A 27,625-nucleotide genomic window follows, 5' to 3' on the forward strand; every position below is an offset into this window, starting at 1 on the left:
ATGAAGAAGCTACTGTTTCCAGCTCCTTTCCTGCAAGAAACTTGGAGTTTTGAGGCACCTACCAAGGACGGCATCCTTTGGGTGCTGGGGTGTCAAAGGATCTGTGACAGGTGGGGACGTGCAGTCACCCCACACTGCTGGGTTCCCCCGGCTGCCCGTTCCTTTTACGCCTGTCGGGCCCCCGGTGCCCGCGGGAGCTGCTCCCACACAGGCTTGAACCAAGCGCTCCTGACGCAGCCCCAAGTCGGGTCCGTCTCCCCGTCCAGACAGAGACGTCCGCAGGTGACCTTCAAGGGCTTCCCAGCTCGTTTATCCTAACGCAGGCACAGGGCGGTGGAAAACTGAGAATGTCAGGAGGAGGAGGGGGTGTCAGCAGGCAAACCGAGGTGAGGCAGCTACACTTGACAATGCACTTCACAAACCGGCCAAGATCACAAAACATAAATATTTTTCTCCCTACGCTCACTGGCTGGCTGGCACAATGGCTCCATTATAACTGGGGACAGACACAGAATGAGAGGAGTATTTTTAACAAAGTGCTCGCACGAGCAGCTGCACCCGTTCGTAATGACTCGTTGCTGTCGCGTCCAAGGAGGCCTGTACTTTTGTTTGCTGCGTTTACGGAGGTCAGCACACTGGGAAGCCACTGTCATCACAGCACGGCCCTCTTTCCGCCTTTTCCTGTATTGTTCTAAGCCGCGGGCCGCAGATGAGCCGATTGGTACGCAGATTGTCCATCATTAAAACTGTTTGAAAATCAGCGTCGTCACTGCTTTAGTGCTGGAACTTGCGAGTCTGCAGGCGCCACCTGAACGCTCTGTGTGCCCCGAGGGGAAGGTGGCCCTGCCCGGCGGTCCCTGGGGGCGGCTGTCTGCTCTCTGGACCCCCCAGGGGCTGGAGGAAGAGGCTGACCTTGACCTTGAATGGAGGCCGTGGAGCCGGACACCCAGCTCTAAGAAGAGTGGGAGGAGCCCTGGGTGGTGCTGCCGGGGGACCGACACTCACAGTCACCGCCCACTTCCCGGCCCGCGAGGCCGGTTCAGGTCGGCAAGGCCGGGGAGGCCGGCGGCCAGGAGCCCAGGGGCCCCACGGAGGACTGGCTTCCGGCGGTCAGCTCCCCCAGGGGCCTCGGACCACCCGGATCGCTCGCTTACGGAGGAGGAGCCGGCGGGGCCAGTGTCTCTGCCCGCCCCCCGCCCCCCAGAGAGGCACAGGGCAGGGGGCCGTGACGGTCTCCCTTCCTGCACGTCACATCCTCAGCCCCCAGACGCGCTCGTGGCCGGCACCGGTCCTACGGGAGCAGCGTGGGCTTTGTGCGGAAGGGCGTGCGGGGCCCCCCCCACCCGCCCGGCGCTCCTTGCCCCCCCGAGGGGCGGCGCCCGTGAGCGCTGCCCGGGAGCGGCCCGTCCTCGCCCCTCCCTCCTGACGAGCCCCCGCGTCCCAGGAGCCCCGTGCAGGGCCCCTCCCCCTCGAGCAGGTGGTCGGCCCCGCAAAAGCCAGGCCGCTGACAGAGAAGTCGGTGCAAACTCAGGGAACGTTGTTAAACTATTGGGGCTTTTATCCTCCCCTCCAGGTCCAACTACTGAAATGAGAACCAGTTCAAAAAGTCAGGAGGATATTCCCGGAGTATTTGGTAAGGAGCCTCCCTTACCGCACATCGGGTCCGTGCCTGGAGGGGGCGGGTGACCGTCGGGGGGTGTGTCCCAGATAAGCTGGTGCAGTCGCGCGAGGCGGAGCCAGGTGACTTGGTCTGAGGCTAGGATCGCGTTCCCACGGCCCCGCGCGGGCGGGGGCTGCGGCGCAGTGAGACCCCCTTAGGATGTTGCTGGTGAGGCCGCGCAGCTCCGGGGCCGCCCGCTGGTCAGGCGAACTCTCGGGGGGAATCCGGCTCCACCAGGTCAGGGGGCGGCTGGGACGAGCACTCACACTTGCCTGGCGGGTCTGACAGTGGCTGTAGCGGAGAATTACAGTCCCGACACGCGCACCCGCCCCGTCCGGGCGGCCCACCACCCAGAGCCCCAGACAACCTTCGGGAAAAGGTCAGAAACAATGGAGTCACCGGGATTTCTGAGGATTTTCTGGGCTCAGCAAGCTAACCCTGCAGGGGAACTGCAGCCCCTGCCCTGCCCTCACCTCCTCCCAGGTAGAAAGTGGAGAGCCTTAGAAGTGAAAAATCCTTGTGTCTGGAGATAAGCCAAGGCGACCCACATGAGAACAGCAGAGGTGCTGATTCAGAGCTCGCTGTGCAGGGTCACCCACCGGCACTGGCGTGTGGCAGAGACTCTGACAGATGGGAAGGGGAGAGCTCATGGTGGGAAAAGGGGTTCAGGGGTGTCCTGGGGGAGGTGCTGGGGGGACAGCTCAGGGGTGTCCTGGGGGAGGTGCTGGGGGGACAGCTCAGGGGTGTCCTGGGGGAGGGGCTGGGAGGACAGCTCAGGGGTGTCCTGGGGGAGGGGCTGGGAGGACAGCTCAGGGGTGTCCTGGGGGAGGTGCTGGGGGGACAGCTCAGGGGTGTCCTGGGGGAGGTGCTGGGGGGACAGCTCAGGGGTGTCCTGGGGGAGGTGCTGGGGGGACAGCTCAGGGGTGTCCTGGGGGAGGTGTTGGGGGGACAGCTCAGGGGTGTCCTGGGGGAGGTGCTGGGGGGACAGCTCAGGGGTGTCCTGGGGGAGGTGCTGGGGGGACAGCTCAGGGGTGTCCTGGGGGAGGTGCTGGGGGGACAGCTCAGGGGTGTCCTGGGGGAGGTGCTGGGGGGACAGCTCAGGGGTGTCCTGGGGGAGGGGCTGACCGGAAGCGGGTCCCGTGTGATGGGTCAGGGGAGCACGTCTGACTCTCTCGCGTCCTGAGTTGGAAGCAGGGAGGAGCACGGGAAGCTATCCGTCACTGATCAGGCCCGGCCGCCAGGGGGGCGCCGATCCCTGCAGGCGGGTGTTTGGCCTCCAGGATTGTCGCTGGGGGCGGCGTCAGCTTCCTGCAGGTGTGACGTCTGGGCGGCCAGCTGGCTGCCCCGCAGGGCACTCACACAGTGGGCCAGAGTGTTTTCTGTGCTATGTAGGTCAGGTCATTGTCCGTTTGCACGTGCAACGTCTCATTTCTCAAAAAGGAAAATTTTAAGTAGAAAAAGGACAAGGTTTAAAAGCACAGAGCTTTCTCACCTTGCACACCTGGTCGGCTCATGTCTACCTGAGGGTTTTTCCAGCTACGATTATACGCACAACATACAGAGGCGTGGAAGTTTCCGGCAGCTTTTGGTTTCGGTTTGCCCACCTTTGGGGCGGCCCCAGCCCCCAGCCCTGAGGGCGACTTCGGCCCCTCTCACCCGAGGTTGTCCCTGCCCGCCAGCAGGCAGGGTGTCCTGCTGCAGCTGGGCTGTCACCACCTGCTCCGGGGACCTCTCAGGATGCCTGCAGGTCACAGCGCGGGGGGTTCCCAGAGGCCACCCCAGCTTGCTGCGCATCACACTGACCCCAGGAGGCCGAACCCTGTCCCCTGCCTGGCCGCCGCGCCAGCCCCGGGTCGGGGCCCTGTGACAGCTGGAGGGCTGCGCACGCCTCGTCCTGCCCTCACACACGGCTGGACGCCTCGCGACAGAGGCCAAGGACCAGGGCTGGGCCGTCCTTGACCCTCCAGCACCTGGACCGCGTCGGGTACACAGTAGGTACTCAGTAAGTGCTTGTGGTTCCCATGAGTGTCCACTCTTCCCCGTGGTCCCCAATCTAGCCTGACACCATGACGTTTTAGGGACTTAGCGGTGGTCCTTCTGCACAGTAGCTCCCAGAAAAGGGGCCGAGGTCAGCTCGAGGTGGAGGAGGTGCTGCCGGAGCAGCTGCACCGGCTCAGGCTGCACCGGCCGCACGAGCAGAGCCCGGGGGGGGGGCAGCCCCGCCCCGCGGGGTCCTGTCCTGTGTCCCCAGCAGCCCCACCAGGAGGCCGCACCCCTGAGGTCACCCTGGCCGGCCCTCCAGCTTGAGCCCCGGGGTCCCGGGGGGCGTCCACAGCTCCAGACGTCAGGGCCGCCGCCAGGTCGTCAGAAAGAAGCAGGGCTGCAGGTTTAGACCCTCCACACACCCTGTACCCCCCACCCCGGCTGCAGGGGTCTCAGAGCGCCCCTGGGTGCGCACAGCCATGCCCTGGCCAGGCTCAGGCTCTGTGGGGAGGGAGCCGCAGAGCTGGGAGAGCCTGGCCCCGTGTGGGGGGGCGAAGTCTCTGCTTCCGGTGATGCTTGCGGGCTTCTCCCCTTTCCGTGTGTCTCCACATGAGCTGGAACCGGGGGACCAGCCGACCGCTTCAACTTCGCTGGGACTGAGGGGCTCCCGGGACTTGGGACTTTCATGCTGAACCAGGAAAATCAGGGCTCGAGTGAATACAAACCCAGCGCGGGGATGGCCGGTCACATGACCACCGGGCTCACAGCTGGGGCTCAGCGCTGCCGTGTATTCATTTAGCCTCAACCCCATGCCAGTCTATGTTAAGTGCTTCCTACATGCCCTGCTTCATTTGAACCTCGTAAAACTCCCGATGAGATAAGCACAGACCCCATTCTACAGACGTGAAAACCTGAGGTTCAAGAGAAACGTGTGTAAGAGCACAGCCAGTGAAGGCTGAACCAGAGTGTGGTCCGGGGCTGCCCGACACACAGGCCAGGACGCCCAGCCCAGGACGCCCACGTTAGCAGCTCCCTGGCAGAGGTCAGAGGATGTACAGGAAGGAAACCCTGCCGCACTAGGTAGAAATCAGGGAAGATGCTCGTGCCTGCCTGCCGGGGGACAGCTAGAGGGGGAAGTCTCAGAGAGGGGACAGAACGGCAGCAGGGGCAGGAAGGAGAATTACGACGACGCCCGGGCCGGGTTTCCAGCATCGTGTCTCTGGGGGCATGTTTCTTGTCCAGGGTACCTGGATGATCTCAGGTTTTCAGAAGTTATTTAGGGAGGCGGTGGTCTCCCGCCGAGACAAGGTTCTTTAGAAACCAGGTCCGTCTCCACGGAGCTCCTTGCGTCCCTGTGTCCAGTCCTGCATTCGCCGCCTGCCTTAGGTCTGCATAGAGCAGAAGGGTGTAGGGTCTTGCATCGCTGGTTTAACTGTCCTTGTGTGCTTTTTCCAAGATGAAATTCTGGTCCAAGAGATGTTGGAGCCAAATAAATCATCATTTCTTGAAACACAAAGACTACCACCAACATCAACAAAGACTCCGACAAAGAAAAAAAGCAAGTACACATTTTTTAAAGCCTAATTGCATGTGTTCCTAGAGGTCTGTGGTATATATGCACAATCCCATCATGGTAGCATTCTTTGAAGCAGCTACTTCTGGGGCAAAAGCAGATGGAGATGTGGATGAAACAGTAGTCCCAAACATCTGCTATAATCTTCCTGAGACTGGGGAGGTCACACCTAGACAGGCAGAGACAAGTTCCTTTATCCTGGCTGGTCTCTGGGTGCACGTGCAAGAAAGGCCTTGTGCTTGGGATGCAGGTGGGGTTTAGCCACTGCAGGAACCCGGGGCGCACGGAAATAGGAGCTTCTGACCACCCAGCACGTTTGATGCTCACCTAAACCTCTGAGAGCAGGGCAATGACCACGACCCCACCCGACGGGATAAAACTAAGGCCTGGAAGAGGACTGGCCCAAGGCCCCAGAGCTAGTAGTGAACAAAACAATGTGCTTTCCCAAACTGCAGCTTCATGTGGTCCAAATGCGTACAGATAAGTAAAATAGCACCCTGAGACCCAAGACGGAACATTTGATCCTTGCTAAGGAGAGAGCGGCATGGCAGAAATCTAGGCGCAGCGCGTGAAAATGCATTCAGCAGCAGGGAAGTTCAGCATTTTCTTGAAATTTTACATCCAGATGTAAGTTCCAATTCCTAGAGTTAGCTCATGGAACATCTGCCAAACAGTTGGGTTCAAGGAGGTCAGAGGATGCCTGACTGTTTACATACTAAGTTGCCAGAGCACATTTTCAGTAGAAGTTGAAAATTGTGTTAGCATCCCAAGCTAATGTTTTAAAGTACAGTATGGATCAAAACGTTCACGGGAGTGAACATTTATGTTTTCCCTCATTTTTTTTCCATGCTCTTCATCAAAGAAGCCCGTATTAAAATGAATTATCAGACTGACACTAAGACGATGCAACATGAAGATCAATTCTCTGCCAGGAAAGAAAAGAACTCTTCTTTAATGGTAAATGCAGCCTGGCAGGTCCCCCCCGCCGCCACCGAGCTCAGACGAGGTGGGAGGACGGGAGGATGCAGGCAGATACGCCTCCCTCACTGGGGATGAACACGTGGTCGGAGAGCGAGGTTGCTTCCCCCGGGTCGGGCAGATTTCCCGCCTCTGTCGGGGCTCAGGGACCCAAGCCTCCACCTCCCGCCTGTGGGTCTGACCCAGGACCACTGGACAGAGATACTGTCCCGCAAGCAGGTGGACGCCCCAGCCGAGGAGGGCGCTGTGGTTCTGCCCATTCCTTCCCAGTCTTTTACTCTGGTCATTGCTCCTCCCTGGAGTGGGCGGGACAGGGAGAGCCCAGAGTGTCCCCCAGGGGTGCCCCCAAGGAATGGGAAAAGCATCTCCCCAATCAATGAACTTGCTGGATTAAAGATCAGGGAGCCAAGGCTCTGAGGCTGCAGAGCCAGCATCCTGCGGGATAACAGAGCTTCCCTTTGCCCTAAAGACCAAGCACAGGAAAGGGGGCACCGCACAGCTCCTGGGGCTCCCGGCTGGGACCCGAGCTGGGCCGTAGAGGCAAGGCCAGGTCACGGGTGAGGGGCGCCGGCTCAGATTCTCATTCCCGGGCCCCCCCGAGCTTCTCTGTAAGCAGGGCCCGGGAGCCTGCCTTTCAGTCTGTTCCCCAGTCTCTCCAGTGAGCCAGCCTCTGGTGTTGGGAAGATCGAGCAGGAATAGGGTTCCAGTTCCAGCTAATATTCCTGACACCTCTGGACGTGTCCCGCTCCTTGACTTCTGCAAAGAGCCTGATGGTTATAAATTAAATATAGCTGGATGTCTTTGGTGGTGGGCCCACGCTAGGAGAGGTGACAGGGTGAGTCAGGTCCGGCCGCGAGCTGGACTGGCCTGGGGACACAGCGTCTCTGCATCACACGCATCGAATTCATTGAAGAAGTGGGAGGAAGTGAGGATGGACCTAACGTCCCGGGACAGGCTGAGAGCAAGCCACAGGGAGGGGATGAGTCGGGGGGCAGGAGTGAGGGAGAGAGGACGGGGTGAGGCGAGCCTGCATCAGAGGAAGCGCCGGCCCACCAGGGTCCTCAGAGGGACCACGAAATTTCCAAACCCGTCGTGCGGCGCGGACAGCTGCAGAGGGGACCACACCCTCGCTGTGTTCGTCCCCAGTCGTCCCTCAGTCCTGAGACTGACCTGAGGGCCTGGGGGGCCCTCCTCGCTGTGCAGCTCCTTGAGCTGCTGGGACCGTGGTAGATTCATCCAGACCCTGAGGCGGGTGCCAGGCTTTACCGCCAGCGGATCTGTTAATGGAATTGTTTTGCTCCTAACCACCAAGCGTGACCGACCGAGAGAAGATGGAGGTAAGTTATGAGTTTGGGGCGGGGCAGGCCAAGGCCGGTCTAGGAGGGAATGTGGGGGCAGAGAGCAGGGCCCTGGGCCGACACTGTGAAGAAGCTGTTCCACTCTGTCCTGGCATGTGACCTCCGATGGAACCAGGGCCCAGGACACTGCGGGGGGCGGCCATCCATCCCAGCAGCAGCTCTGAGAGGGGCGCCTTCAGGGCTGCTTACTTTGCTGCGCAAAGACCCTGAAGCTGCCCTTCAGGTGTTTCCCCGTGAGCAGGGGCAGCTGGTGACCCACTGATCTGTTGGGTCCATCAGCTTCTTGACAAATGGCCACTGTCCCGGGAGAGTCAGGGACTGCTCACTGGCACAAGCCCGGGCCAGCCATGACGTGTACGTGAGACAGACAGCCATGTACGACAGATGGAAGGGGGCCAGACCCAGTGCCCCCCTCCTGCCGTGTCCCTCTGCCAGGTTCCAGTGAGTGATGTTGTCACCAGCAGAGCTGCCGTGGCGTGTCTGGTTCTGAGACACTGGCTTTGAACAGCCTCCTCGGGTTACAAGGCTGGGTACCTAGACCGTTGTCGTTCTGGCTCCTAAAAGAATGCTCGGGCCAGGGGACCGCGAGCCAGGCACCTCGGGGTCAACAGCCTGCCCCGCCTTGCACACTGGAAATGCTTTTGCTTGGACTGGATGGCAAAGGGGTCCATCCCCTGGTCTTTGGAAAGGCCTGTAGCTCGTGCTCCTCAGAGGACCCATGTCCACGGCACGAGGGCTTTCTTGGAGTGAGCAAACAGCGCATGCATGTAGTGGCCACTCGCAAGGTGCAGGTGATGGATTTAGAAGCACACAGGCAGACCCGTCTCTTATCCGCTGCCCCTCCTCTTGTAAGCCATGTCCTGCCCGCCTGCCCAAAGCTGCAGGACATGAGGAAAGGTGTCACGAGAGCAGAGTCCTGCATTGGTGGAGGGCAGATCAGATGAAGCACCAAGGTTGCCCGAACATTGTGTTCGTGGCGTCATTTTCATCTTAATTGTTTAGACTATTTTGAGCACGATTCAGCTAGTGAAGGTCTCCTACGTTAGCAAGAGCTTGGGTGTGGCGAAAGTAGACTGTGCCTCTCCCAGCTAGAGAATACAATTATTCAGTTGTCTCCTGAATTTTCCAGGTGGAGAAGAGGAGGCACTGCTCAGCGACGGATCACCTTGTACCCATAGCGGGTAGAGGCAGACGGGGAGCTGGCCCCCAGGCAGGACAGGAGATGGTGCAAAGAGGTAGCTGGAGGTTTGCAAGAGGAGATAAAAGCCTTATTAGCATTTTAGCTTGGTCACAATAGAAGCCTGGTTGGACAGCTCCAAGAAGGGCGGGGTGACCCTGGGCAGGAGAAGGGCGGGGTGACCCTGGGCAGGAGGTGTGGGTGACCCTTGGGTGCAGGTGAGGTCTCCGAGGCTCTTGGAAGAGCCCCCTGGCAGGAGCGGAAACAGAAGGAAATTGCTGAGCAGGATGGAGGGCTGTCACCCTCAGCAGAGATTACGATGGTGCATCTAAACAAAGACATTTATTTGCAGAATGCTCTCGGCGATAGGCAGATTGTCTCCAGCTATTTATAAATGGGAGTGGGTTGCTGCTGTGTGTGCGCCTGTAATCCCGAGTGTACAGGCGTGAGCGGCGGCGTGTCTGGGGAACAATAGCACGGGTAAAACAAGGACAATGTGAGCATTTAAAACGGTTTCCATTGTGAAATCATTTTAGACATAAAAAACCTGCAAATGCGTACAAAGAGCTTCCTGCGCTCCCTTTACATGGCGTTCCCCTGCTGTGAACATCTTAAGCAACTCAAGTACAGTCACGGAAACCAGGACATTACCATCAATGCGATACTATCAAATAACCTACAGACCTGATTCAAATTTTGCCAATTATCTTACTAAATTTTTTTTTTTTCTTTTACTGCTCCAGGATCCATCCAGGATTTCACATTGCATTTACCTCTCATGTCCCTTTAGCCTCCTCCAATCTGGGAAGTTCCCTAGTCTATCTTTGTCCTTGATGACCTTGAAGAGAACTGGCTAGTTCTTTCATAGAATCTCTTTCAATTTGAGTCTGTCTGAAATTTCCCCATGACTAGATCCAGGTTATGCATTTTGGTCAAGAATGTTAAAGATGTGATGCAGACATATCTCGTTACCAGGGATGTTTACTTCATCACTTGTTTAAGGTGGCGAATACCAGTTTTCTCCATAATCAAATTAATACTTTTTGCGTTTGTAAATAAATAGTATCTTGTGGCGAGATACTTTCAGACTGTGCAAATATCTTATTTCTCATCGTATTTTCACCTATTTAGCATCCTTTGCTTCTTACCTGCAAAAATCATCACTGTAGTATTTGCCAAAAGGTGATTTTCTATTTCCATCTCTCCTTCTACATTTATTGGTTAGAATTCTACTGTAAGGAAGAACTGTTTTTTCTCCTCCCTTTATTTACTTGTTTATTCCATTCTGTGTTTACATCAGTGTGAACTTACTGATAGTTGATACTGATAGTGGGTAACAAACCACTAATATTTAGTCTCTCAGACGCTCAGATTTGGTTCTTGGGGGCTTGGCATGCTGCTATCGCTTCTGAGTACTTTCTAGCTTTCTGGCAACACGAGAAACTCCAGGCCCCTCCCTCACTTTCCCTGGCCCAGCCCTGGGACCAGCCATGTCTCCAAAGAGCCCTGGTCTCTTGTATTGGAGAATGGTAGTTAGAAGTCAAGATCTGGGGCTGGGAGTGTTCACGGCTCCTGGCGTGTCATTGTTTGCAGGCCCTTCCAACGGACAGAGCCAGGAAGATCTGTGTGCGTACAGGTGCATCTATTCTACATCTATCTGTTCAGATGAGCCCGCTGACCCCAGGCCTGTACCACCGGGCAATTCTGAGCCTCCCCCTCTCCTTTTAACTGTGAGAAACCTGGCTCTCAGACGTCACAGGAGCTGACCCCCTTGCTCAGTCCTAGAATCACAGGAAATAGTTGCTGACTTCCTAGCGTACACCCACCCCTGTGAAAAACAAATTTGCTATCAGACAAGAGCTGTGTACAGGCTTTTGTTCTCAGCCTTACAGTATACCGTCGTCTACTGCTTTCCAAAGTTCCTTACTGGTTCTTTTCTTCCCATCCCCTTCCATGGGGTTCTCTTATTTACCTATAACGTTCCATCTGGGGTTTGTATTCCATTTTGGGTCCCTCTCCATCATGGTTGATCTCACTTATTTATTTTGGAGTGTGTGAAACGTGACCCTGGTTCTAACAGAAAACGTGGTACACTGGGAAGCCTCACTCCACCCCACCCCCCTGCTTTCCACCTGTCCCCTCCCGGCTCCCGTAGTTAACCAGCCTCACTACTTCCTGGCTTGTCCTTCCTGTATTGTCTTGGACACAAATGAGTAGGTACATGCAAATGCTCCTTTTTGGGTACAAGATTATTCTGTTTATTGTTTTATATTGTATGTTTTCTCTTTTAATTGAAATATAGTTGGCACACAATATTACGTTAGTTTCAAGTGTACTACATAGTGATTTGACATTTGAATACATCATGAAACGATCATCAGGATAAGTCTATTAACCATCTGTCCCTAAACAGTTATTACAGTATCACTGACCATATTCCTTATGCTGTATATTACAGCCCTGTGGCTTATTTATTTTATAACGAGAGGTTTGTACCTCTTAATCCCCTATTTTGCCATCCTCCACACCCCTCTCCTCTGGCAACCCCTCATTTGTCCTCTGTATCTATGAGTCTATTTTCATTCTGTTATGTTTGTTTGTTTTGTTTTTTAGATTCGACATATAAATGAGATCATAAAGTACTTGTCTTTCTCAGTCTGACTTATTTCACTTAGCATAATACCGTCATAGTGTATGTCTTCTTATCCAGTGTTTTTTAAGCCACTTTATTGAGCTATGATCATGTATGTTTTCTCATAACCTCTCCTTTCTTACATGAAAGGTAGCACACTGTAGATATTTTGTACTTTCCTTCTTTTAACCTAACAATATACACTGTAAAGCACTCATGTTAGTTTGTAGAAAGCTTCCTCATTATTTTTTTTTACAGTTGCATAGTTCTCCACTGTGTGGACCTAATATAGTTTATTCAACCACCGCGCTATGCATGGGCTTTCAGCTTATTTCCAATATTTTGCCAACAGTGCCGAGATGGGTAACTTAAGCGTGTGTGTTTTCATTTTGTTGGAATGGTATCTTCAGGATAGATAGCTACAGTGGATCGCTGAGTCAAAAGATGAGTGTAGTGCATGTGTGGTTGTGTGTGAACCACCAAACAGCCCACAGGAGGCTGTGCCAGTTTGTGTCCCCACCAGCAACATATGCGAGAACCTATTTCCCCACAGCCTGGGCTGCAGAGCAAATCATCAGACATTTCCATCTTTGCCAACCTGACAGGTGAGAGATGGTATTGTGGAGTTGTTTAAATTCACATTTCTCTAAGTATAAATGAGTTGGAACATCTCATGTTCATGGGTCATTTTTATATATTTTTGTGAATTATCCGTTGACATCTTTTTCTCATTCTTTTATACCTTCATTTTTAAGAATTCTTTATATATGAGGGATATTGGTCTCTGTCTGTGATGTACATTGCAAATATTTTCTCCCAGTTGGTCAATTGTCTTTTGATGTTGCCTGAAAGTTTATAAACACAGGCTTGTGGGGGGGTTATGGTTTGAATTGGTCCTTTCAGCATGTTCTGGCCAAGCTGGGAAACATAGCTTTAGAGCCCTGGCATTGACACTGCTGAGACACTTGGTAGAAACAAATGCAAAACTACTTTGAAGAAACAGCCTCAACCAAGCTACACGTGATTTCCTCAGCCAAAAGCACTGCCAGACATGAGCTTATAATTCACATACAAAACATGTAAAGAGGCAGTGCACCACAGGGGAGAATAAAAATAGCAGGTTTAGACAGGAAACTCAGATAATGGAACAATTTCACAGTGTAGAATAAGCGTGCTTCAGAACTTTTTCTTACTTTTAGGATACAGAAAGCTACCAAGAACGTTGCTCCCATCCTAACAATGTGCTGTTTGTGATAACAAGGTGATATTTTCCTGGTTCCCTATATGTTGGGTATCAAATCCTAGACATTGTAAATATTATGTTGTTTTGATTTAATCCTCTGGAGAACCATTGATGTTTTTATTTTAGCCATCATTCCACCTGATTAGGTTCACATGGTATATTTTGTCCTGCCATGTGTGGGTGGTGGTTCAATCTGTCACTTTTTAATTTTTTTGGCCGCGTAGCCTGCGGGATCTTGGGTCCCTGACCAGGGATGGAACCCGTGCTCCCTGCAGTGGAAGCTCGGAGTCTCAACCATTGGACCACCAGGGAATTCCCACAAATCTTTCACTTCTCAAAGTGTTTGCTCTGCTGGTTTGAGTGTCTTGTGTATATACAAGTTCCAGGGTGAGGCTGGGACTTGCGGGGTTCCGTACATAGAATTAGGAAATCCACTTTTCCTGCATTCTCCCCTCCTGAATTCCCTCAGGCACTCTCTGCTCCCAGGGACTCCTAGCCTGTTTCCTACGGCTAGGAAGATGGCTTTCTATCTGAGTTTTCATTCTCATGACACAGCATCTCACCACCACTGAGGCTGAGCCTTGGGGCAAAGCCAGGAGAGAAATAAACACAGACACATGAAATTCATCCCCTCATGGGTAATGTTTCCACACCTGCTCTCTTCTCTGAAGCCTCAGGTCATTCCTCTGTGAACTCTGCAGAGGTTTCGGTTGTGATCGTTGGGAGAGATGACACAGACCTTACATAGGACTTAGAGCACCAAGAGGACACCTGATTCCCACTTGAGCTTTTTTAAAGTTTCATGAAATGCAGACCTTCCACCCATGAGAAAGTGCTAACAAAACGGAGCCTGAGCTACATAGTGTGACCTCCCCTGGGGACCTTTTACCTGCAGGTACTGCTTGACCACCTCCTACTTCCTCCCACAGCCCGAGTCAGCTTTTTAATTTAGGAAAAGCTGGCTGAAGTGTTAGACGCCCCCAACCTAGTTTGGCTCCTGGACATTAAGGTGTAGATGGAGGTGGAACAGGTGAGATCCTTTGTTCAGGCTCCGGCTGCAGGGTCCCTGGCGTGCCCACCTCCCAAAATCTACCCTTTGCTCTAGGATAACTTTAACAATGGCTTTAAAGTCCATTTTCACGTGTGTTCCATCCTTTCCTTGGATTCCTCCTTTTTCCATTTTCTCTTCCAACCAACAACCTCATTTAGACAGTTAAATATTCAAGTGGCCTCATCCCAGGGAGGCAGGATACACAGAGTAGGTTCAAGTCCATGTGCTTAGGTCAGTGGTGGGTACCACTTCCTGGGCCTGGGACCGCTGCCCATCAACCCCTGATATGTCAGAGGGCTACGGTTGAAGTGCTGTTCTGCTGGTGAGTATTGCCTTTCTAGCAGGGAAATCTTGACTAGGAAAATCTTTCAAAGGAATGGATCTCTACTGGTGGGACCTCAGCCATTTGGGCAGATGGCTGGGATGGGTGTTGGACTTGGGTGGGGCTGACTTTCTCAGGTTCTCTGCCCACAGCCACCCACGCTTTCTTAGGAAACGAACCAACCCCACGGGCCCGTTGGCTACACCCTGAGCTCAGCCTGAGTACCCAGAATCCACCTCACGGTCCAGGAGCAGAGCTGAGGCCCTCTGCCAGCCCGGGACCAGCGGCACCCTCAGACCCAGTTCCCCGTTTCAGGGGACCCCACGTATTACTAACATCAAAATACACCTGTTTTGCTTTTGCATCTTGTAGGAAGGGTTGTTAAGAATTTGGTGACCAATAGACAAAAGGGAACCACAGCAGAGAGAAGCACAGCGGCAGTGGGTCCTGGGCAGGGGGTGCTGAGGCTGCGGGTGGGAGAGGGGAAGGGCCACCTCTGCCCTGGAAGCCAGAGGAAGGGGCTGCTCTGAACGTCGCCCCTGATAGCCGCAGCACCGTCTGCACAGACAGGCTCTTGCTGGTCACCGCGCTGCCCCGCCCTCCGCTCAGGCGTGTGGTTTGGGAAGCACTGAGTGGGAAAAGGGGGGCGGGGAGGGGCCTGGGCCGGGTCCCGCTTCTGCCTTGCCGCCCTGGCTGCCCAGGGCAGGGGCGTCCTTTACCCTCCAGGTTCCCGGGGCTCGGGGGGCAGCAGGCTGAGGGGTCCTGGGCCGGGATGTGGCCGCCTGAGTTACAACGCTTTCACAGTGGGCTCCACCGCAGGCGGCCTCCCTCAGCCTCAGGCCGGGACCTGCTGCACCAGGTGGCCTGTCCAGTAGCGCCCATCACAGCCGCCTCCCACCTCCCCACGTCAGAACGCCTCCTGGGGACCACGGGGTAGGCTGAGCCGTTGGAAGTCCCTGTTTGTGCAGATCAAACATGGTCCAATACCCGCAGCGTCACTGGCCCCACCCCGTCCCTGGTGCCTTCCAGGCCCCTGCCCCAGGGGGGGCTCCCACCCCTCGGGGTCCCCGCAGGGAGGCGCGCCCTCCTCTCTCCATCCCCGGTCCCCCGGGCGCCCACGCTCTGCTGAGCAGATGCCGGGCCTCCTGCCCCTGTCACCACAGGCAGAGCCCCCCCTGTGCTCAATGGCCTCCCCTCCAGACAGACGCACAACCCCCAGCACACAGGCTGCCTCACACCCGCTGGGGGTGCGTTCATTTCTTCCACGAGCGGAGCAATCCCACGTTTCCCGGACTCACTGTTCGGGGCTACCCTGAACCCACCACTGACCCCCCAGAGACACAAACGTACAGGCCTCGTAACATCGTCCTCATGAACCAGACCTCGGAGTCACGAGGCAGAGAGGTTCTAAAGGAGGGCTCCCGGGGGTGACTCTGTGACGTGGACTCCAGGCTCCGCGGCAGGGGAGCTGCTCTCACTCCCCTTCCTGGGCTGCAAGATGTCCCTCACCACAAGGGGTGTGGTGGAATTTACAGTGAAATTATTCCTTTTCCTGGCATTTGATCTTTTTTTAACATAGTGTTTTATGTCTGGTTTCTTAATGATACCTGTCTTACTCTGATGGATGTCACATGACCTGGGGGCGGAAAATAAGAAAAGGGGGTGGGAACTGTTGATGAATAGAGTTTGTGCTGACAAAGGAAGACCAGCTGATGCTCCGGGCACCTTTCTGAACCATTGGCAAGGGGGCTGAAGGGCTTATGGTGGGACGTGGGGCCTCTGGAGACGGTGCAGAGACTAAGAGCCTGGGTGGAGCACCAGATGGCCTGGAGAGAGGAAAAGCACAAGTTTGGAATTAAACCACAACTGTGTGTCAAATCTAGATCATTGTGCTTAACTTTTCCTACAGAAGAGGACCAAGAAATACTTTATCAGATTACAAGCCTAGCAGCTCTGGAAAAAATCACTGAAAGTCTTCAGAAAGCTTTAGGTAAAGGGAACTGGGGGCCACCCGGCGATTGATAAGTGTGGAGGACGGGTGCTTGTGCTGGGATTCTTTTACCTGTTGAGAAGGGACGTAAGGCGTCCACTCAAGGGCCCCGCGTGCCCTGAGAGCAGCTCCGGAGGAGCAGGGGGTGCCATCCCACGGGGACCAGCGTGGGCGCACAGGGGTCTCCTGGCCCAGCACGTGCACGTTGCAGGAGTCCCGGGCCACCTGCGGGCGTCGCCTCCCTTCCCGCTGGACCGAGCGAGGCCGTGCCTCTTGCCCAGGAATAACAGGGACGCGGGGTCCGTGACACACCCACGTGCGGCGGTCTCCTGCCCCCGTGACCGGGCCCAGGGAGGTCCCGCGCGGCCTGTGGGATGCGCCCTCCTCTGCAGGCGCCCCCACCCTGCTTGGGACCCCGCTTCCCACCCCCCAGGCCTCTCCAGCTACGGCCTCCTCACCGCTGACGTCGGTCCCCGCACTCCCCCGCGCCTTCTGCCCTGGGCCCACGCCTGTCACCGGGACCTTCCTCTGAGCCTCTTCCCTAGGCTGGCCTCCTGTCCTCCCGGCCTCTCCAAGGTAGACTTGGCAGCCGCGTGGAGGCTCCAGGTGACTCCTCCAGTGCACCTGTCACCCGCGTTCGGCCTCACCTGACGAGCCCCGAGCACCTGCCTCACGCCAGGCACTCAGTTCCCGGCATTTACCACCTCCAGCCCCGACCCAGGGCCCCGCCCTCGCCGAGCGCACGTCCCAGGCCCTCGGGGAGGCTCAGGGGGCCTCAGCGGCCCAGCCTGGGGGAGCTTCTGGGTCCTGACGCTTCCTATTGGCTGCTCCTCCGGGCCCCCATCATCCTCATACGGCAGGGCCTCCATCCCGTCCTTGGCTCAACGCCCCCGAGGACGGGCTTCCGGGCTCGGCACTGGGACCTCCCGGGGGTTCAAGGTGTCGTCAGGCACAGGCCCAGCTGCTCTGAAGTGGGGCCTCCCCGCCTTGGACTTTGGGGCCGCAGCTGGTCCGGGGGCTCCCCCCACCTCCCTGCCGGCTCCGCCCCGACCTTGGCCGAGGCCTCTTCCTCCCCCAGAGCTGCCGGCTCCCTCCCCTCCTCGCTCACTGACCATCTCCCCTCAACCCACGCTCCCCACTTTCCCTCCGTGCAAACACGCCCGTGTCGCCTGGGGTTCTGTCCTGCGTCTTTAACATCCTCTGAGCCCGACCGGGGTGACGCCCAGCACCTTAAACTCAGAACGCCCGGCCGGCCTCCGTCCCCCGCTGGACGCCCGCCTCTCCCGTGTCCTCCCAGCCCCCGGGCTCCTCTGGGGAAACTGAGAAGGACTCACTAAGGTGCTGCTCTGACTCCCAGCTGGTGGGGCTGGGTAACAGCTGAGAGTGCAGGATTTAGAGCGCCCCAAGCTGGGTTCAAATCCCCATCGGGCCCCCAGTGGGTTGTGTGACCTTGGGGTAACCTTGGGCAAGTGACAGCACTTCCGAAGGCTCAGCATCTTCGTCCTCAAAGTGAGGTATTCAGAGCACCTGTCTTATTGGGGCGCAGGGGCTTGAACGAGGCGACGCTTGCCGAGCGCCGAGCCCGCGGTCTGCACACACACCCGCCACCCGGACCTGTGGGAGGGTCGCACCTCACGCGACCCCAGGAAGGCGTTTGTTCTGGGTCAAGGACCACAAAAGAGGGGATCCAGCGCTGCCCCTGGTCCCGCACTCCCCAGCCTCACTGGGGCTCACAGGGGTGAGTGAACCGCGGGAGGGTCTGCAGCGCAGGCTCATAGGAACACCTAGAATTTCTCAAGAAAATCTCCTCTTTCCAAACAGGAAATTCTCTCAAGCAAAGAAGAAAGAAGTACAAAAGTTTGTTCGAGGGAGGCAAAAACCACAAGGGGACGCAGAACCTAGCCTGAGAAACCAGGACTGCCCACTCACCCCCCGCCTCTAGGAAGAAAAACAAAATAGAATTACTAACCATTCTGTGTAAAGGAGAATCACTTTATTCAAGGAGTGCCAAATAAAATGAACCTATTTAAGTATTAAGTTAGAGGCAGTGTGGTTTTTTTCCTTAAAGAAAAAAAGAAATGAAAATCTAATTGAGCCTGAAAAATAAGTGTCCAAAGCTTCTATTGTCTACCAGGATGAGCTCTGAGAAAAACATAACCTCAGAGGCTGTGCAGTCGTCAGTGTCCTCCAGAGGAATAGAACCAACAGGATGTGCATATAAATATAGAAAGAGTGACTGTACAATAATTGCGAAGAATTGTATCACGTGATTAGGGAGGCTGACCAGTCCCGAGAGCTGCAATTGGCCAGCTGGACCCAAGAGAACAGATGGTGTGGTTCCAGTCTGAGTCTGAAGCCTGACAGTCTGGAGACCAAGGAAGACCTGATGTTTCAGTTCAAGTCCAAAGGCAGGAAAAGGCCGATGTCCCAGTTGGAAGGCCATCTGGCAAGAGGAATTCCCTCTTACTCGGGGAAGGGTCAGACTTTTGTTCTGTTCAGGCCTTCAACTACTCAGATCAGGCCCACCTACGTCGGGGAGGGCAATCTGCTTTACTCAGTCCACTGATTTAAATGTGACTCTCATCCAGAAACAACCTCATAGAAACACCCAGAATAATGTTTGACCAAGTATCTGGGCACCCCGTGGTCCAGTCAAGCTGACGCATAAAATTAACCATCACATCTGTCCAATCTGTCCGTGAAGAACCAGAGCCTATGAAGTCCTGACAGCCATCCCTTCCATGCCCCCCTCCTGCTGCAGCATCGTGCAAGGTGCACAAGCACGTGTACAAAGTATGCAGACACACAGAGTATGTTCCATTGCTTTGTGAAGGCTCAGAAAGCACACACTAGGTTTCTGTCATGAGGAGATGAACCAGCTTTCCAGGGAGCCACGTGGTTTGACCCTCACAGAGGGGGGGCTGACATCCTACCTCCCCGTGGCCACGTAGCCACTGTCAGACCCCGAGGGTGCTTAAGTATTTTGCATCTGATCCCTGAGTGAAACCAAGATCTCTACAGAGAAGAAAGCTTTCCAATCCCCAGGAATGACCCAATTTCAAGTAATTTTCACTGCACTGGAATTCTGGTTTATCAGAATGACGTTGGCTGCGGCACAGAGAGATGGACATGCTCTAGGAGCTGGCCCCCACTTTGCACCATCAGTGTTTTAGCTGCAGAGGATTTGGCCCACCAGCGTTTTCTGGGAGAAGATGAAAAATTTCGTTCAGGAACTGTCAGCGTGTCTTCCACGGCTTCTTATCCAAACTGGTTCTGGTTGTGGATGAGCTCAGCACATTGAGGTGAGCAGGCTGGAAAGTGATATTTGGGTTAAAATGTGAGATTTCCCCCATTTCTCCGAGACGTGGGTCTGGAAAAGGTCGTGAATCCTGCCTTAGAAACAACCAAGGAGAGAGAACTTCTGTTCTGAGGTGCAGACTTGGCAATGGATTGGTGTTTGTTCTAAAACCCCACTTATAAAGGCAGCTGGAGATTGGATCAAACTAAACCATCTTATTTGTAATTGCCAGCTGTGCACTCTTCTCAGGACAGACAAAACCCTTCTCCCCTTGTTCCCTGATGTCACCAATATGACTGTAAAATAGAGGACTGGGGGATTGGAATCAGAGAATGAGGCCTTTAATCCAACACCGAGACCCCAGACGAGGAAGCTGAGGCACAGAGAGGTCCTAAGACTCTCGAGTCACCAAGTAACTCGGTGGCCGAGCAGGAAGCAAATAGCTCTGATTTCCAGCCTCTCCTATTTCTATGGCATCATTCTGCAGCTCCCTATCAATAAATGGATGTTTCAGAGTCGTTACTTCTGTTTTTTTTTTTCCTACTTGATTCTCGTATTAGTTTGCTCAGGCTGCCATAACAATGTACCACTGATGGGGTGGCTTAAACCACAGAAATTTATTGTCTCCCAGCCTGCAGTCTGGAAGTCCAAGATCAAGGGCAGCATTGGTTCCTCCTGAGGCCTCTCTCCTTGGCATGCAGACAGCCGTCTTCTCCCTGTGTCCTCACAAGGTGTTTCCCCTGTGTGTGTCCAAATCTCTTCTTAGAGGACGCCAGTCAGAATGCATTAGGGCCCACCCTAATGGACTCATTTTTAACGTACCCATCCTTTTACGAGCCCATCTTTGGATATAGCCACATTCTGAGTTCCTGGGTGTTAGGGCTTCAACGTGTGAATTTCGAGGGGACACAGTTCTGCCCAGAATGCCTCGCCAACATTTTTAGAGTATTTTGTGATTTGTGAATTGTTTCCATGCACACAATGCCATTGAACCCTCACCACAGTTCTTGGGAGGGAGGTGTCACCTCCACTCAGAGACGTTAAGTGACTTTCTCATTGTCACACCATCACATGGCCTGTGGTGGACCCAATACCCCAGCAGGCCTTCTAATCCAGAGGCCAGGGTCTTCTCACTAAATGTTCTAAAATCATGACCATCACTCTTTGCCAATCAGGATGTATAGATGTAATCAGTTTACACAGCCCTGCTGCCCCCAGGTAAGACGAGATATTACAAGTCCTTTTCATGACCTTCTGTAGGTTAAAGAGATGCTTGACTTTGACATTCCCCTGGTCCACCTCTGAACCTTGTAACTCCTCTAAGTACAGCAGTTTCCAAATCCTGAAAGTGTAATGATTTAATATTTTGACCACACAAAAATGTCCCCAATCTAAGTGACAGCATCCAAAACAGCTGAGTCAGTGCATTGGGTCCTGGGCAGAGAGCTGAGCTCCCGTTCTCTGGAGATCTGCTGTCCAACAACGTAAATATGCTTAACACTACGGAGATGTACACTTAAAAATGGTTAAGATGGTAAATTCAATGTTATGGTTTTTCTAACCACAATAAAAAAAAAAAAGAATGCCTTAAAATGTATATCTACAGCTACATCATGAAGAAAATAAGAGAACCCACAGAATAGGAGAAATTTGTTGTAATAATACATTTGATAAGGGACTTGTATCTAGAATATAAAAAGATCTATTGGGGGGAGGGATAAATTGGAAGATTGGGCTTAACATATATGCACTACTATATTTAAAATAGATAACCAACAAGGACCTACTGTATAGCACAAGGAACTCTGCTCAGTATTCTGTAATAACCTAAATGGGAAAGGAATTTGAAAAAGAATAGATACTTCTATATGTATAACTGAATCACTTTGCTGTACACCTGAAACTAACACAATATTGTTAATCAACTATACTCCAATATAAAATTAAAAATTTAAAAATAAATAAATAAAAAGATCTATTACAGCTCAATAATAGAAAGACAAATAACCCAGTAAAAATGGGCAAAGGCTCTGAATAGACAGTTTTCCAAAGAAGAAAATGGGCCTTCAGTCAAGACTGGTGCTCAACCAAAGGAACCTGTAGTCTTCTCTCAGTAGAAAAAAATCCTCAGCTAGTTCCGCTGATTTATTGCTAGATGATGTATTAGCTTCCAACCTGCCAGAGCTGACCAACGGACACGAAATACAGGGTACATATATGTAGTTTAAAATTTTCCACTAGCCACACTAAAATAAACAGTTGAAACCAGCTTGAATAATCTATTTTATTTAACCCGATGTATCCAAAATAGTACAACTTTAATATGTACCCAATATTAAGTTATTAGTGAGATATTTTATACTCTTTTACTACGTTTTTACAGTTCAAGGTGCACTTTGCATTTGCAGCACATCTCAGTCGTAGAATTTGATTTTCACTGGGAATATCTGATCTGCATTTAGATTTCAGGATAGTTGCAGTCGAAAGAGAAGCTACCCATAACCAAGTTGTTTTCAGGTTGTTTAAAAATACTCAGCATTTCCCCAATAACTGAATCAAGTTTAAGATTTCAAATTTAAATAAATTAAAGTTAAATACAATTTAACATTCCAAGTCTGTGCCATTTGGATTTTAAATTCAAGAAAAATGTATTGGCCGGTTTTAAGGCAGTGCTGTTGTTAGCTTTACATCTTGAAAAGATCCTCTGGCTGCTGGGCAGGAAAAGCGGAGAGGCTGTCACGCTGGTTTAAGTGAGAGAGTGTGGCCTGGGTGGTAGGAGGGGAAGAGGAAGGAAGGGGGTCCCCTGGAGGCAGGGCCACCAGGACCCGCGTGAGGGCGTGTGTGGGAGTGGAGAGTGTTGACCCCGGTGCTGGACGTGAGCCACTGCAGAGAACCCAGTGAGGGTGAGTGTGGGTAGCAGGTCTGGGGCGACCCGAGCATCTCATCTGGGGCATCCGTGGAGACGCCTAGCAGAGATCCAGATGCAGGTGGGAACTGAATTTATAAGACAGGGCTGAGGGAGAGCGCAGGGCTGGAGATGTGAACTTCCAGATCATCAGCACATAAACAGCATAGGAAGGCGTGAGATGGGACGACATTGCCTAGGAAGGAAGTATGGAGAGGAACAAAAGGTCTAGGACCCAGGCCTGGGGTCGTTGAATCTCTGGAGGTGGGACAGAAGAGCTGGAGAGTCACGGAAGCCAGGAGATCAGGGCGATTGGAAAAGGCGCTGAGGGCCAACCCGCTGAGCGCCCAAGTAGGTAAGCTTAGGATGAAGGATTGATCACAGGCTTGGCCAACAGGAAGGTCTGTGCTGAGCTTGACCAGGGCTCTTCCAGGGGGGTCCTGGGGGCTGACACCCAGCTGGAATGGGCTGAGGAGGGAACATGAAGCAATAACTCTGCAAATTCTTTGAAGTTAGGTTATGAAAGGAAACAGAGGGACGAGCAGTGGCTGAAAAGGTGCGCATGGGAAAGAGAGCTGTTGTCGCAACGCAGAGCATCACGCTAGCGTTACCGAGCCAACTCACCTGTTCATGGTGCTGACCCATGCAGCAGGGCAGGAGAAACCCCTGCTCACTTGCTTACTGGATATGTACACTTCCTTTCAGTGAGCTGCCTTTTCACGTCCTTTGCCTGCTTTCTTTTGTTGTTCACCTTTTCTTGTTTATTTGTAGACTCTTTATGCTGAATACGAATGCTTTATTTGTTGAAAGACTTGCAAACTATTTCCTTCGGTCTGCCACTTATCGTTCACTTTGTTTCCAGTGCCTTTTGTCAAAATGAAATTATCAATTATAATATAGTCAGAGCTGTCCTTTTTTCTTTATGGGTTGCTTCATGAGTCTTGTTAAGAAATCCTTCACTACTCTAACACCATAAAGATGGTCTGCTGTTTCCTTCTGAACCATTTTCACTTTTGCTTTCACATTTCTGTCTAATCCACAGGAACTAGATGTTTGAGTGTGGTATGAGCTCTTTGGTTCACCCCTCTTCTCGCCCCTCATCCACTGAGGCAGGCAGGGAGTGGAGCGGGGCCGGTCACATGAACGACAGTGACAACAGTCCTTGGTCTCCAGCTACTCTCAGGAGGGCAGCAAGCGCTTGCTGGTGTCCCCAAACCTTCAGCAAGTGCTGCCCACAGTGACAGCCCGCTCTCTGCTGTGCCTTGAGGAACTAAGAGGAAGGGTCCACCCTACATTTGGGATGGAGGGGCCAGGGAAGGGCAGTGTCTCTCAGCCACAGGTCAGTGCGCTGTCACACCAGCAGCCCTAGGACAGCAGTGCCCGGGAGCCAGGCAAGCTCCAAGGGGACACTCAGGGCAGCTGGCACACGTCCTGAGTGGCTCCAGTTTCTGACAACAAGACCCCCGGGGGCCTGGACACTGTCATTTAGTCTTCAAGAGAAACAAAACATCTAGCAGTAGGTAATACCTCATACCAGGAAGACTTGGTAACTGAAATGTTTATAAATTGCTGGCGGTGGGGAAAATAATAAAGGTACTTTGGAGAACAGTTAGTAACCTAGATCTTCTCAATCTGAAAACGTTTTCACAACCACAACCTCCACTGACCCTGAGAAAGACCCTTTTGCCGAGCCAGGGTAATGTTTATCTTCTTTAATGAATGAGGAGATTAAGCCAACAGGCTGAGAAACGCTCCCCCAGCAAGGAGACCCGTTAATATACTTTCTTCACGCGTCCTCGCCCCCAGAAACAGAGGAAGGGCGCAGGGCTGGAGTACCAGCCACAGTGCCCTGGGCCACCGCCGCTCGGGCCTCCCTCCCCCTCCACCCCATGCTCCCAGGAACGGCGTGCAGGGCTCCAGGGAAGCGGGATGAAAAAGGCGCCCAACGTGTTGGTCTTCCAGGTAGAGACCACCTTGGGACCAAGTGACCAGAGCTTTTTGCTCCCACCGGGCCTCCTGGGCAAGAGTACTTTTAATTTGACAACCTAACTCCTGTTATTTCCTCAGGGGGCTAGGATTATACTCTCCTCGGTAACAGAGATTCCTGTCTGGCTACATGCTCTTGTTTCTGGAACATTCTTTTTTTTTTTTTTAAATTTTTATTTATTATTTATTTATTATGTTTATGTTTGGCTGTGTTGGGTCTTCGTTTCTGTGTGAGGGCTTTCTCTAGTTGCGGCGAGCGGGGGCCACTCTTCATCGCGGTGCGCGGGCCTCTCACTATCGCGGCCTCTCTTGTTGCGGAGCAGAGGCTCCAGACGCTCAGGCTCAGTAGTTGTGGCTCACGGGCCCAGTTGCTCCGCGGCATGTGGGATCTTCCCAGACCAGGGCTCGAACCCGTGTCCCCTGCATTGGCAGGCAGATTCTCAACCACTGCGCCACCAGGGAAGCCCCTCTGGAACATTCTTAAAGAATAAATCCAACAGTGGGAGTGTCAGGATGGGCGAGGAAGGCGTGACAAACACCCATCGCACCAGGTGCCTGGGTCTGGTCCAGCGAGCAGCTGCCAGCAGCTTCCGCCCAAAGACTGTGGTTCTGCCCGGAAGGCCGGCCTCAGGGTGGCCACGCAGGGACTTCCCAACCTGCTCCACGGAGGGGCCACCAACCCCGCCCACGGGGCCAGCCGGGCATGTTTAATACTAGTCATGACTCGCTGGGGCTTTTCTCTCCAGTGATAACACTGGGAAGTTAAGGAATCAGCTAAAACATTTTAACAGACTGTGTGGTTGCCAAGTTAAAGGTCAAGGGGTCAGGAGGCACGTGCGGTCATCCTCAGTGGCCAGCAGGACCCTGCTCAGGAGCAGCCCAACCCGGCTGCCCCCACCTCTGGGCGCCGGCCGGCCAGCCCGCTGTTTCCTTTCCCTTCTGCGAACCTTCACCTTCCGTCCCCATGGTTCTGCTTTCACAGTCTGCTTCTGAAGGGAGCACAGACCTTCTGTTTCTATTTCGTTTTAAGAACGTTTGTGCTAATCACTTTTCTAACAAGATATAAGTAAGACAGGACAAGCAGTAAGATTCCAGAACCTTAATGTGGGTTATAGCCAAGATCCCTGGTCCAGGGCGTGTCTCTCTTTCTGAAAAGCAGTGGCCAACGGATCTGAGTCTAGCGTGCATTGCACATCATCACGCAGCAAATTTGTACTGAGGGTTTAACGGGGCCCCCTGTCCACAGCGTGAGGACAAGAGAAGGCAACCGTGGTGCAGGAGGACAGGCCTCCCCGGAACCCACAGAGCTGGCCCCCTGACCACGGACTTCCAGAGCTGGGAGAAACACGTTTCTGTTGTTTGAGCCATCCGGTCTGCAGAACTTTTGACGGTAGCCCAAGTGGACCCAGACTCTCACGTCCAATTTTAAGCAGGTTTGCCTTCTTCACAGATGGATCCGGCAGCGTGGTGGGAGATGGAGGGGCGGGGAGAAGGGGCAGCAGAGAGAACAGAACAGCTGGGCTCTGGTCCCGCCTTTAGGCCAGGCTGAGGGCGCCATCAGAGTGGACCCTCCTCCCCGCCCCAGCGAGCTGCACGCCCACCAGCTGGTTCTCCCTCTGCACCCCGCCCCTCCCTCACCCAACACAGCAAAGCCCTCACTGGCTGGCACTTCCAGGAATTACGGAAGCTCCAGCTGTGGCAGACAGCGCGGGCCTGCCTTGCTCTCCATTCTCTTCTCCCATTACACACTGTTCACCGTGACCCGTTCCTAGGGTGACAGCAGCGCTCAGAAGAGTCCCGCCGCCATCTACCAAATGTGTGGGCCCCTCTGTGCATTTCCCACGGGAGCTTCCTTCCACTGAGTGCTGCCTATGTGAGCAATTCCTCACCACACAATCCTTTTTTGGAAAACACAATGCCAATCATAAAGGCAGGCTTGAGTTGGGTTTTGTTTCTAATACATATATTGAGTTTTGAATCCTTCTCTTTTCCATCATGTATTTGAATCATATCTTCAAATACCCAAGTTTGCTTATGTTAAAGAAAAAAATTATTTCAAGCTGTTAAAGAAGACATTATTCAAAGACACTTGTTAAAGCATGGAAAGGCAGACTTGATCCAAGCGGGGGGGCCTTCATATGGGTGTAGGGACCCCTGCAATGGGACTGGTGAGACCTTGTTTTTTTCTTGCAGTCGAGGAAAGAGCTCAGACTGAACTCTGAATGCCACATGGGCAAGCGGGAACTCAGAGCCAAGGAGCAGGGTGGGTGTCGGTGGATGGAGAGTTACTAAGAGGAGACATCAGGGTCAACTAAACATCCGGGGTTCTGGCTAAACCGACCTAAGAGGACTCTTGCTGAAGGCAAACCAGGGTGAGCGGTCATCTGGGGGTAGTGGGAGGGCGAAGAACCCAATTAGATTTGGAGGGTTATCAGAGATGGGGGCCAGGGGATTCTAGCCAAACCAACTTGGCAGGATTCTTGCTAGAATTGGACAATGCTGAGATGAACACTCAAGTCCAAAAGTTGAGGCCTCGTTGAAATTCAGGGGATCCTGAGTAGAGTTCGGTCAAGGACAGAATCTTTGTCATTTATTTATGGTTGCTTTATCAAATAAAAAACAAAGGATGTGGGCTTCCCTGGTGGCGCAGTGGTTGAGAATCTGCCTGCCAATGCAGGGGACACAGGTTCAAGCCCTGGTCTGGGAAGATCCCACATGCCGCGGAGCAACTGGGCCCGTGAGCCACAACTACTGAGCTTGCGCGTCTGGAGCCTGTGCTCCGCAACAAGAGAGGCCGCGATAGTGAGAGGCCCGCGCACCGCGATGAAGAGTGGCCCCCGCTTGCCGCAACTAGAGAAAGCCCTTGCAGAAACGAAGACCCAACACAGCCAAAAATAAATAAATTTAAAAAAAAAAAAAAAAAAAGGATGTGAGTCATGAAGGCACTCTTTTTCCCTAGAGCTTTTTAAAAACAACAGTCCTAAAGAAAAATCTGTAATTAGTAATGATTGTAAGAGTTGGACAAAACCTGGGACCAAGCAATTGGACTGTTGACTTTAGCAGTACTCCCTAGACTGTGCTTTATCATTCTCATACCCACAATTACCATGCAGCATATTTTAGGGGTCCATCATCATATTAATCTATTTCTAGACAGCTACTTCAATATGTATATGGTCCGAGTAGCCCCGAGAAACTGGAAAGTCATCTTAGCTGAGGAAGGACGAACTCTAAGCACCCTATCACTGTAACCTGCTTTGTTTTCCGAGGCCTTAGGACTCTATGCAAAATAAATATCAAGGTTAAAAAAAGTCTAATTGTGGGTTGGAAACTGGTCTGGATATTATTCTAAGCTCTGCCACAGGCAGGCAGCTTGTCCCTGAGCAAGTTCCTTGGCCTATCTCTGCCTCTGCTTCACCATTCACAGAAGGTAGGGTAAGGAAGATTACTCCCCTCTCATTATTACGGA

The 27,625-nt window shown here is 53.1% G+C and overlaps 1 long non-coding RNA gene across 1 annotated transcript; it reads left to right on the forward strand.

Moving 5' to 3' along the window:
* The first annotated feature begins 737 nt into the window (after positions 1 to 737).
* On the forward strand, positions 738 to 24,626 carry LOC309647521. Its single transcript, XR_014256138.1, has 4 exons — positions 738 to 1,633; positions 5,100 to 5,201; positions 6,079 to 6,173; positions 17,789 to 24,626. It is a non-coding gene; the product is annotated as an uncharacterized lncRNA (long non-coding RNA).
* The last annotated feature ends 2,999 nt before the right edge of the window (positions 24,627 to 27,625 follow it).

The sequence above is a fragment of the Balaenoptera physalus genome, assembly GCF_965194825.1.
Source record: "Balaenoptera physalus genome assembly, chromosome: 18".
Lineage (NCBI taxonomy): Eukaryota > Metazoa > Chordata > Mammalia > Artiodactyla > Balaenopteridae > Balaenoptera > Balaenoptera physalus.